Source organism: Pipra filicauda, unplaced genomic scaffold, assembly GCF_003945595.2.
Source record: "Pipra filicauda isolate LSUMZ 115617 unplaced genomic scaffold, ASM394559v2 scaffold215_size1667880_pilon, whole genome shotgun sequence".
Classification (NCBI taxonomy): domain Eukaryota; kingdom Metazoa; phylum Chordata; class Aves; order Passeriformes; family Pipridae; genus Pipra; species Pipra filicauda.
Window position 1 is genome coordinate 1,640,293 of NW_024104327.1, and position 10,850 is coordinate 1,651,142.

At 48.7% G+C, this 10,850-nt stretch overlaps 1 long non-coding RNA gene across 1 annotated transcript; it reads left to right on the forward strand.

Moving 5' to 3' along the window:
- Nucleotides 1-5,562: 5,562 nt before the first annotated feature.
- On the forward strand, nucleotides 5,563-10,601 carry LOC113987382. Its single transcript, XR_003540515.2, has 3 exons — nucleotides 5,563-5,602; nucleotides 7,207-7,326; nucleotides 10,498-10,601. It is a non-coding gene; the product is annotated as an uncharacterized LOC113987382 (long non-coding RNA).
- The last annotated feature ends 249 nt before the right edge of the window (nucleotides 10,602-10,850 follow it).

Sequence of the window (10,850 nt, forward strand, 5' to 3'; positions counted from 1 at the left end):
TATACAGCACAGCAAATATCACGCATCTCCCAACAAATCCATCCCTGCAGGTTAACTCCAGCCTCCCGGAGCCTACATGAAGCACTCCATACCTCAACAACTTAGTTTACGTACAGATACGATCTGGCAAAATCACAAATTATGAATCAGATCATCCCTCAGTGACCTGAACAGTTGGATGCTACTGGTTGTACTGGGGATTTGCTGCTGCTGCATGACCACCAGGATCCAACCCCAGTTCACGGGGTATTTTAAGTTAAGGCCATATTTTCTGTCCTCAGTTCCTCTATGGGTTTGTTGCTCAGGCTGAGCTCTCGATTGGCACGTGGTGATGAACAGGTTGAGTTCATGGCCAGGGGGTTGGAACTACATGATCTTTAAGGTCCCCTCCAACCCAAACCATTCTGTGATTTCTATGATCACATCACCAGGACCATGCCCCAGGGCTCTCCTATTTCCTTGGAAACAGTTCTTGGCCCCCAGATAAATGCCAACAGGAGCCCTGGCAGGGCCAGAATAGAGTTCGATGCCTTCTATAATTGAAGGGCCACGTTTTCACTTCGGTCTCCTCTTTCCGGCTCGTTTAAATTACCCAGCACACCTCCCAGTTCCAGAGTTTATATAAAGCTCCAAAAACCAGCAGCTCTGGGTCACTTCTGGGTGGCAGCTTGATGAAGTCTGCATGCTGCATGACAAGTGCCATCTGATGCGCCGAGCAGGTTTTGGCAAAGGGGGATCCTGGTGATAAATGGTCAAATAAACGTAAACAATTAGCAGAGCTACATCAAAGGCACCGCCTGGCTCCAGATGGTGTTTTGAGGGCTTCATCTATGCACAGAGCAGGGGCAAATTAATTAACCACAGGCAGGCAGGTACCAGACAGGAGACTTTATAGGATGGTCACACCTGACCACAGTCTTTTCTTTCAGCCTTATCCCCCACCCCTATTCAAGCAGCTCCTTGGAGGTCTGGAGCTTGAGGGGTTGCTCTGGGCACCATCTCCCTTCTCTCTGCTGAGGTTTCAGAAGATGCTGCAAGGCTGGAGATGCTCAATATCATTTTTTTTTTCCTTGAAACCCTCAGAGGTCCCTGTCTACATGATTCTGCATAGCCTTGATGCTCTCCTGACAATGCTCCAGATGATGTTGCTGGTGAATATTTCCCCTCCATATGTATGTACATGCACACACACACACACACATACACATATACTTCAAAAATGCATGGGAGGGGGGAATATGTTAAATGAAACAGATGAGTTTCCAGTCATCTTCTGCAACCACCCCACTCTCATGCAAACTCATTCTCACTTCAAGTGACACAATCCCCCTCCCACGCCACCAAAAGGAGGGAAAAAAAAAAGAGAGCAGGAGGAAAACCCCCAGATTTCCCCAGATATCCACACGAGAGCTGGCCTGGCTGAGCATCAGGTTGCTGGTCCCTCCAGCAGCTCTGACATGAGATGGATGAGGGGCCATGAGGTATGTGACATCACTGGTGGCTTTTCTGCCCATGTGTTTGCAGCTGCTCTCCTCCACCACCTTTCCCTTGTGCAAGATGCCCAGATCCTGCTGTAGGGAGTGATACAGGATAACTATATATATATATATATATGAATGATATATCCCTATGGACACACGACATTGCAACCCAATGAGCACATCAGTGGTGGGTACCTCCTTCCAGCACGGCCCTAAAAATATCCAAAAAAGCCATTTCCTTCCATTCTGAGCTCCCCTGGGAGAACAGGCCAGCCCCTTCCCTCACTCCCGTCCTGTTCTTCTTCAGAGCCAGAAAAAGGAAAAGAAATTAAAAAAAGGCTCCTATTGAACGGCGCGCACACACTGGGTGGGTTCGCTTCCTGACACACACACACAAAAAAAAAAACAACAAAAAACCACCAAAAACCAACCAAAAAACACAACCAACCACAGCGGAAAAATGTGCCCAGCTTAACCATGGAAAACTGGTTTGGCTGCCGTCCTTCTGGAGTGGACGGGATTGCGAGGGACTTGGATGCGGATCTGGGTGAGGCTGTCACCAGCCTGCGCGAAAACACCGCTCCAAAATAAAACACTTTTTTTTTTTTTTTTTCGGAGGGCTCCAGAAAAGCACAGAGCGAAGGACGGGCATCCAGCCTCCCCCTCCTCTCCTCTCCTCTCCCCTCGCCCCCAGAGAGAAAGCCACCGGCGGGAGGACTTTGGGAATAGAAATAAAAGGGTCAGAGCGCTCGCACATTAAATGAGAAGCAGATGTGTGCCTGCTCGCCAGCCTGAGTCACCGCGGGAGGGTGGGGAAGGGGGGGTTATCGCTATTTTGGTGCTGGGTGTGGGGTACAGAAAACAATGTGAGGAGAAGGCGGTGCAGTGTTTGAGCAGGCTTAATATCGGCTTGGGAGCAGGTACAGGCAGGCTCCAGGAGTGGTGGGGTGGGAGGCTCAGCTCGGTGGTGGCATTGGCAGCAGCTGCGCTCCATCCCCTGCCTGGGCAGGACTGCTCCTCCAGACCCTCCCCAGCCTTCCCCACAGCGTCTCAGAGCATCCTCAGTGGCACACATCCCTGTTAGGGCGGGTTTCTTGCTGGTCCCCATTATATCTCCCAGTATCATCCATCCAGGAGGAGCCCCCAACCATCCCCATGCATTGGCCAAGACATGAGGCATCTCCAGGCTCACACCAGCTTTGTCCTACCTCTCACAAGGCCACCTCAGGAGCTAGTACCTCTCCAAAGCACAGCTTGCTCTGGGCCAAGCCCCATAACACAATCTCAGCCTCACCTTTCAGTTCCCACCGTGCCCTGTGCTGCTGACACTGTGTTGCCATTCATTAGGCTCATAATCCCACAGGTATTTAGGAGAGAGGTACCTCAGATTGGTCTATTTAACTCTGGCATAACCCAAAATATTATATTCCTGCTTGACTCTCGTGAGAGCCTTTGCAGCCTCATTGATTTGTAATTGCCATTTCAGTCCTGGAGGTCTAAGCACACGAGACCCCGTGCTACGCCTGGGCCAGAACAGCTCCAACACAGACAGGAGGTGGCTTTTGGATAGACATGTTCATGGATGGTGCCTCTGCAGAGCATCTAATCCTGCAAACCTAGCCTGCAAAGACACGGCCCTTCCAGCACCACCACCCCACTATCTGTACCACGGGCAGAAGGCTAGTCCTGGGCTTTGGCCCATGCTGCAGCAGTCAAACCCAACACAGGATGAAAATTCAAGACCCTGCTGCACAGAAGAGACCAAATCCACCCAGATTTTACCTGAGAGTGTCTCCTCCAAGTGACCTACAGCCCGTGCCCCATAGAAGAGGGGAGTTAGGCAGAATGGGTGAATATTGTGTCTCCCCACCCTTTGCTGTGCTGAGGGGGACTTTCACGGATGCTCCATCCCTGGAAGCAAGGGGTAGTGGCTTTGAACTACATCAGACTAAAAAGAAGGAAGAAATTTTTTCGTGATAAAGGTTGTGAGACACTGCCACAAGTTGCCCATACAGGTGGTGGATGCCGCATCCCTGGAAACATTTAAGGTCAGGTTGGATGGGGCCCTGAGCCCTGGAAGGTGAAAGGTGTCCCTGCCCACGGCAGGGTGTTGGAATGAGATGACCTTCAAAAGTCACTTCCAACCCAGACTATTTGATGATTCTGTGATTTCATGACCATTTTTTCTGCAAACCAACATTTCTCTGAATCATATGTCCTGACCATGATGAAACCCCAGCGAGATGCCATCACGTCTCCAACCCTTGAGCTGGGCCTTCCTCGTGGAATTACTGCCAGGTTTCAGCACAGGATGGTCAGGGAAGGGGGATGAGAGTTTCATCCAGATTTTTTATATGCAAACCAACCAGCTAATGAGCTCTCTGAAGACCACAGGTAATATATGAGCATAACCTTATAGTGTGGCCCAAGCACTGAATATCCAGAGGCAACTCCCTGTCTTCTGGGGATGATTTAATCCAGCTCTCAAGGTTGCAGAGCAATTTAACTGAAGATCAGGGGTCAGATTCAGATTTCATTTGTGCCTCAGCTCCTTCTGTGTGAGAAGTCCCTGGTTTCTCTGCCAACCTGCTCATAAGCTAAACAGCAGCTGAGTCCTCAGCTCAGCCCTGATCCTGCAAAGCCTCACCCGCCTGAGCAATCCATGCGATCCGGTGGGGCCCACCCATGCCCAGCTTGGTAAATATAGTCAAAGCTGGTGGAGAACCAACAGAAAAAAAAAATAAAATTGAACTCTCCCTGGAAGAAGAAAAAGAAAAATATCTACTGCTTAAATGTTTCAGCTCAAACACACGGAAAAAAGAATAATATGGAAAATCAATAGGATTAACTTTTCAACCAATGCTTCTGCAGGCAACCAGGGGGTCTGAGGGAGCAGGTCCCCCAGCAAAGCAAGCCCTACGTCCCAGCTGACTCCATGCACATGCCAACTCACAGTCTGATCTGATTTAAACCAGCTGAGCTGTAAATGAGGCTTATAATGGAATTGGCAAATGACCCTTCCATACAGCATCTCAAACCAACAGCACTCAAAAATAACCAGGGGTCGAGTCAGGACTCAGCTCTCGGCCCAGGATGAGTGCAGGATATGGGGGGCATCACGCCTCAGGCTACAGAAACAGCCCAAGCAAGCAGGGAGAACCCCCAGTTTGTCCTCTATTTAGAGGGATGACCCTTCCAAAAAAAAAAAAAAAAAAAAGAAATAGGGAAAAGGAGGAAAAAATGCAGCCCTGCCATGCAGAGAGAGCGAGTCTCTCCTGTTTGTGTTGGCCTATCCTGAACTCCAGACAGCTTCCAACTGGAACCCAGAAATGCTGATGGTGTTTGGAGTCTGTCTGCATCCCTCCCATGACGTGAAGAGGCATTCAGGATGATGGGCTAGGATGCTGGTAAGTTTTTTTCCCCTAACAACTATATTTACTGTTACATTTTGAACTCCCCATGCTGTCATTACAATGTCAGATGAAATTACATGTGTGATAACCATAACATCAACGCATGCACAAGTTCACAAAGGCTTTACAAGGAAATATTTTTAAGGGAAGAGGGAAACTGCTCACATGCCTGAACTCAAAGGGGACGTCCAAAGGAGTCTCTGAATTACAGGGCACTGGCTACAGCCTGAACTTGGCCTTGCTGGAACTGAACAGATGGATTTTACGCTTTTTTTGGGCTTTGCTGGGCAAAACGTATTTTTATTTATCCTGGTGTAATTCTGGATTGACTTCAGGGATTTAACTGATGCTATTCTGGACTTGCACCAGCGCGAAGAGGATGAGGATGTTGCACTGGTCTGCAGGACAGAATTGCAGAGTGTTCTGAATTCCACTGAGGTTCTGTGCTGGAACTACCATGACAATCATAGAATCCCAGAATGCTCTGGGTTGGAAGGGACCTAAAAGCTCATCCAGTTCCGCCCCTACCACAAGCAGGGACACCTTCCACTAAATCAGGTTGCTCCAAGCCCCATCCAACCTGGCCTTGAACATTTCTAGGGATGGGATGGGGAAGCACAGCTGGTTTGTAACTTACAGGAAGACCTGTGTGGGCCCAAGAGCTAGAACAGAGACAGCTACACCACTGCAAAAGCATCTTATGTCAAGGTGGCTGATTCCCTTTCACATATATGCCCCTAAACAGCACTTCAAGTCTGAGGACAGATGCTCTTTCCTGATCCAAGACGTGCTAGAGTCAAAGGAACCCCAGCTTCTCATCCACTACCAGGCCAGAGGCAACTGCTCCACACAGCTCAGCCAGCCTTCGAGGTTGCCACGAAAATCCCCAATTTCCACTGGGAAAAAGCAGCAATCAGATTTCTTCCAACTGCAGTGGGCAGCTGGGTGAAGGGAACTCGGCTGGTGCTCCTGTAGTATGGTTCCAGCAGCACAGTCACAGAGGCAGCAACCTCCAGGGGAGAGGCATCATCTCCCCCTGGCAGAGCTGGATGCATAAGGCAACATCTGTACAGCTCTGATTGCATCTGCTTAGGGGAAAGTGGTACAAGTATAACTAGACCAGTCTAGTTAAAATGCTACAACTTCCTGACAAACCTACAGGATGTTACAGACCAACCTGGCAGTGCAGTGTGGCAAATGGAGCCAGGCTGAGAGAGAGAGGGTTGTTCAGCCTGGAGAAGAGAAGGTTCCAGGGAGACCTTAGAGCCCCTTCCAGTGCCTAAAGGAGCTCCAGGAGAGCTGGAAAGGGACTTGGGACAAGAGTCTGGAGTGACAGGACAGGGGGGAATGGCTTCACATTGATAGAGGGCAGGGTAAATTTGAATATTTGGAAGAAGTTCTTGGCTGGGAGGATGGTGAGGGCCTGGCACAGGTTGCCCAGAGAAGCTGTGGCTGCCCCTGGATCCCTGGAAGTGTCCAAGGCCAGGTTGGATGGGGCTTGGAGCAGTCTGGTCTAGTGGAAGGTGTCCTTGCCCATGGCAGGAGGCTTGGAATCAGATCATCTTTAAGGTCCCTCCAACCCAAACTGCTCAATGACATCCACTGATATCCAAAAACACCTACAGGTGTTTTTGCTCTTATACCAAAAAAAAAAAAAAAAAATGCAAACATCTAACACAACAGCAACCCCAAGGATTTGTGGGTTGGGAAAGGGCATTGCACGTGCATAGAGAACACATGGCTGCCTCCCCATACTCTTCCCAGGGAATGGGCTTGATCCACCTCCTGAGTCTTCGAAGGACTGGGGGATGCTCTGTGCGTGTGTGTGTGTTTGGACAATGACCTGAAGAGCACCAGCAGATGCAGAATCACTCACACTGTCCTAGGACCTACTTTTTGTCTTGGGTGGGAAAACATCAGCATTTCACCCCACTTTCCCCACCATTTCCCTGCCTGCATTTTGCATTTCCTTCCACAGCACAAACACGCCAGCCTTTGGTTAAATGCGTTACAGCTATTTCTCTCTCAAGGAGAGGAAAATTCACCAATTAAGGAGCTACAACAAAAGCAGACACTTGGAAACATCTACCTCTCCATCCACCCACCTCGCCTCCCTCCTCTGGGCCTTTCTAATCCAAATTATGCTGTTTCATACGAGCAACACATGAACAAAATACCCCTTTGAAGCGTATTAATTTCTCTTCCCCGTTTGTCCGTGGAGACACACGGCAAAAAGGGGTGTAAATGCAATCTCTTGCATTTCATAGGGGTTTATACATATATATATATATATTTTTTTTTTAATCATTCAGCCCTTCCTAGGCATGGGCAGGACCCCAGCAGCTTGCCAACAACGCACTTCAAAGCCACACACCAGCTCTGGATGAAACACCACCACCGCAGCATGCCGGGGACTTTCCTCTTCCAAGCCGGTACTTCAAAATATTTATAAATGCACTTAAGCCCCGCTCTGACCACTGCCTCTATTTGCAAACCCTGCCCTGAGATTCATGTCAGGTCGCGGGGAGTTCCGCTCGCATTGTTGGCATACCTGAGGAGAGGCAGAGGGACTCGCTCCCTGCACACAGAACAAAGCCCCGAGTTATTGCAGAGCTTTGCCCTCCACCGAGTGCAATTATGGTTAGAGAAAACCCTTGTTTATAGCAGAATCCTTCCAGTCGGGGAAAAAGAGATTTAATTATAAGGTAATGGTGCTGTGGGCGTGTGTGCGAGCAGAGCGCAGATGTGGCCACGAGCAGGGCTGCTCCCCCTGCCCAGGTGGTTGCTGAATGGCTCCAGCTTTTGTTGGTGGTGAAAACAGGGATTTGGAGTCCTCCTCCATGGCTGCTGAAGGTTGAGCACTGAATCAGGGGATGCAAAGCATGAAGAATTAAAAAAATAAATAAAAAAAAAAAAGCCAGGAGAGACACCTGCATCACCTGACTAGGAATAACAGGAGGGGAGACAGATGGCCAAAATACCCAAACCTTTCCCCTTTTCCCTGAGTTATGCCCTTAGAGACAGGTTTGCTCAGGTAGGTCATGAGAATCCTGGAATGGTTTGGGTTGGAGGAACCATAAAGCTTACTTGTTCCACCCCCCTGCCATGGGCAGGGACACCTTCCACTATCCCAGGTTGCTCCAAGCCCTGTCCAACCTGGCCTTGGACACTTCCAGGGATCCAGGGGCAGCCACAGCTTCTCTGGGCAACCTGTGCCAGGCCCTTACCACCCTCCAAGCCAAGAATTTCTTCCCAATGTCCAATCTAACCCTGCCCTCTGTCAGTTTTAAGCCATTTCCCCTCATCCTATCACTATCTGCCTGCGTAAAAAGTTGTCTTCCATCTTTTTTGTAAGTTCCCTGTAAGTACAGAAAGGCTGAGGTTTGGTTCAAGTTGGGTTTGGTTTCCACTCCCCCTTCCAAATGGTATTGCAGAATCAGAGCTCAGTGTGAGCTGTTGGCATTGTAGACATAGAGATGGGCTGTAGGATTTCATAAGCCCAAGAGCTCAATCAGACCCTTATAAAAAACACCTTTAGACACAAAGGTACATTCCAATGACATTCAGAGCTCCTTGATGCTGCCTATGCCAAAGTACATGCTCATCAACTGCGTGCAGCAGAGAATATTTTTCTAGCCCTGTCTTTTCTTCCACTTATTTTAAGGAACAGAGTGTGGTTTCCCCTCCTGTGTTTCTCATATTTTGCTTAAAAATAAAATTTGAACCTATATCAAACCAAACAGCTTCTTGCCCAAGGTGGTAAGAAAAAAAAAAAAAAAGAAAAGGCTCTTCTATGGTGAACCCATAAGGGAAAGGGAATATAAATCCCCCTGCGGATTTATTCCACCAGAAGCACCCAGCCCCCAAAAACCAGTGCAAAATTTGCAGCAGATCCTTCCTACCATGGCACATGACTTCTTGGAAACATATAAAGCATCTAATAGAGCGTGGTCTGATTTATACTTGGAGCAGGGCATCTTTAATGGCAGCAGGAGTGCGGGTGTAAATCTCCAGGCATGGAAAAATCAGACGCATCGCCCCAGTCCTCTAGATTCGCTCAGCTCTGAATGCCACTGAATAAAAATGAGGCTTCATGGTAAAAAAAGAGGGACATGTCCTTCTGCTGGATAGGAGAGATTTCTAAGGGCACAGTGCTATAAATAATCATTCAAGTCAGTTTGCAAGTGTCTCATGTAACCCGTGATAAGCCACAGAACAGGTATTGAGAATACCACAAAAATGATCAGAGGGCTGGAGCCCCTCTGCTCTGGAGACAGGCTGGGAGAGCTGGGGGTGTTCAAAAGAGAAGAGAAGGCTCCAGGGAGACCTTAGAGCCCCTTCCAGTGCCTAAAGGGGCTCCAAGAAAGTCAGAGAGGGACTTTGGACAAGGGTATGGAGTGACAGGACAAGAGTTGCTTCCCATTGACAGGGGATTCCACTTAGATAGAATGAAGAAATTGCTTATGCTGAAGGTTGTGAGGCCCTGGCCCAGGTTGCCCAGACAAGCTGTGGCTGCCTCTGGATCCCTGAAAGTGTCCAAGGCCAGGTTAGAGGGGGTTTGGAGCAGTCTGGGATAGTGGAAGGTGTCCCTGCCTGTGGTGGGGGACTGGACTCGATTTAAAGCCCCCTTCCAGCCCGAACCATTCCACGATCCTATGAAGACTCCGTGGCTTGAATTAGAAGTGGAGCTTTGGTGCCCTCTCATCAATCACACCTTTTCAAAACTGTAAGCCTGCCCTGTTCATGTGCACAACCAGACACCTACAGATCCCCCTGGATGTACACAAACCCCCTGCCATCCCACCCTGCACATGGAGGGGCTATGCACCCAGAAGCAGCCTCCTCTCCCTGCCCTTTCCACTGGTGGATCACAGGGACAGTTGATGTATGAAAAGGGACAATGCCATGCTCACTCCTCCACCCTGCAGACAACCCATCCCTAAGATCTCATGCCCATCCTGACTCCAGAACAACACAAATAAATATGAATATCCTTGGGAGTAAGCAGGGATAGGTGGCAGTGAAGCATATGGGTGCCTCCAAAATCCAGTTTAGTAATTTCTCTTTATTGCAAACTGCTGCTCTTCAGACAGTGACTGTCCTGTCTGCAGAGCAGAAACCCACCCACAGCAGGCCTGCTCAAGTCCTAAATGACCTTCTTTATCCTTTGACCTTCACCAAGGGCAGGTTGCATCTCTGCTTTTTAGGTGCATTTGAGTGTGAAGACATTGGATAAAAACCTATGAGATAACAAAGAGGAGGTTGCTTGTGAAAACACACACTGAAATGAGAAAACAAAATAAACAGCCAGTCCTAAAAGAGAAAACTCCTGCCATAAAGCAGATTTTGAGAGGAGAAAAAAAAAAAAAAGAAACGGTCATGCACTGCCCTGCTTTGCTAAACAGGCAGATGGGACTTGTATTTCTCTTCTGAAACTTTAATGGAGGGATATGATTCTGCTGCAAGCATATTTTATATGCCTGGCGATTAAAGAGGAAGGGAAGGGTATAATTTATAGGTTTGTGAAACACAGAGGATAGCTTTCTGGCTGCAATGTTTCATTATTTTCTTGTTATTCCTTTTATTCTTCCTTTTGCTCCTAGGCTTGATGGATGGGCAGCAGTGGAGACAGAAATCTTCCTGTTATACTCACAGGGCAGGTACTGAATCAGCAACCATGGTGGCTACACAAGCTGCACCTCTCTGAACAAGCCTGAGACAAAAAAGAAGTGTTTCAGTGTATCCCTCAGTCCCTATAGCACTTTCCAGCTCCTACAGCCACCTCACCTCTCGCTGGTTAGCAGGCTTCACTCTTTCAAAGAAGAAGGTTGAGCCTTCGTTGGTTCTTGATGTAGATGGGAATGTGACTTGGCCAAGCTCTTGCTCCACCTGATCCTCCAGGCCTTGCATTTTCAGGGACAATCTGCTCCTCACCCTTTGTGCTCTGACAAGACCC